The sequence below is a fragment of the Harmonia axyridis genome, chromosome 1, assembly GCF_914767665.1.
Source record: "Harmonia axyridis chromosome 1, icHarAxyr1.1, whole genome shotgun sequence".
Taxonomy (NCBI): domain Eukaryota; kingdom Metazoa; phylum Arthropoda; class Insecta; order Coleoptera; family Coccinellidae; genus Harmonia; species Harmonia axyridis.
Genome location: NC_059501.1, coordinates 47066798 through 47068576, shown reverse-complemented (window position 1 = coordinate 47068576; position 1779 = coordinate 47066798).

Below are 1779 nucleotides of genomic sequence, written 5' to 3'. Positions count from 1 at the left end.
TTCTAGTTCGCTCAATATTTGAGATTTCAGTCAGAAATTTTGCAAGTCGTTAGATATTGATCTGATCTGTGTCACTGCTTCTGAATTATGGTTGTCAATAATACAGGACGGACCAAAAAAAATCATCATTTGCCAAGTTACAAAATTGTAAAAAAAAGTCTATTTTTTTAAATTGGACACCTATAATATTTTTCAATTTTTGGAATCAGTACAACACATTCTACAATTTTTCTATTCACTTACACAGACTTTTTTACAATTTTGTAACTTGGCAAATGATGATTTTTTTGGTCCGTCCTGTATTATTGACAACCATAATTCAGAAGCAGTGACACAGATCAGATCAATATCCAACGACTTGCAAAATTTCTGACTTAAATCTCAAATATTGAGCGAACTAGAGTCATTTTCGTAATACGCCAATTTGATCCAAAATTTCGAAAAATAATTAATAACTCAAAAACCGTTGAAGATAGGGATGGAAAAGTAAAAGTGAATAGATTTAATATTTTATAGAGTATCATAAAAAAAATAGAAATACCGGATGTCCCATTCAAAATAACAAAGTTGTTGCCAAATTGTCGTACATCCGGCAACACTGGAAATGTGAAATTATTTAAAAAATGTACCTTACATGGCCAAATATCTATCCACAAAATTTGAAATCTTTACCATCAATAGTTTCCATAATAATCTAATAGGCCACTCACCTTGGGACACCCGATATATATCTATATATATATATATATATATATATATATATATATATATATATATATATATATATATATATATATATATATATATATATATATATATATATATATATATATAATTCGTAAGAAAATTATTGATCGCAATATATCTAATGGTTAAGAATGTTGGGATGTTTCGATCTAGGAAATTCAGTGATACACTTTTATATCATCCAAGCTTTCGGTAAGACTTCTTACCTTTCTCAAGGATCTGCAAAATATATTAAATATAAACATTACAAATAGCAAGTTCACAAAACTAACGTACATATATTGTGGTTTTATTCCTTCCTGTTGATCTTATTTCAAAATATTCAAAAAACAAAATAGTTCAACCCAACTACTCTCTCACAGTAATAAAGATTAAACAAGTAACAAATATTATTGATAACACTCATATATTCTGTCAGACATCAATTCATGTAAGGTAAACAAACCATGACACCATCCGTCAAAGAGAGATATAAATGACAACTGTTTGGTTACACAGAATTATATTCACTTTCTTAATTTTGTTTATTATTTTCAGGTGTTGAAACTACGAAATGGTGGATGCGAAATTTTTTGATAATTCTATCAAGTAGGAGTAGATGTTATTAAGATTGTTAGTATCTTGTTTTGTATTCATAGTATTGTCAGTCACTGCTATTGATAACATCTCCAAGAATAATCTTTTATGGTAATGGGGTTCCTTAAAGAGTATTTTTGTGTTAGAATAATCTATTACATGGTCATTGTTGTTCGCATGTATAGCTAAGGCACAAGTTCTTAAATTTCTTCTTGCATCACTCTTATGAGACGTTATTCTTTCTTTGATCCATCTGGAAGTCTGTCCTATGTATGTTCTCTCACAACTGCCACAAGGTATACTATACACGACTCCAGATTCATATTCTTCTTTTTCTTTGTCTTTCAAGCGGCTGAATACTAACTTAAATAATGGATGTTTCATAGTTTTAACAATCTTGATATGTTTGTAGTCCTTGAAAATCAGGGAAATCCTATTAGAGAGTACTGGTATGTA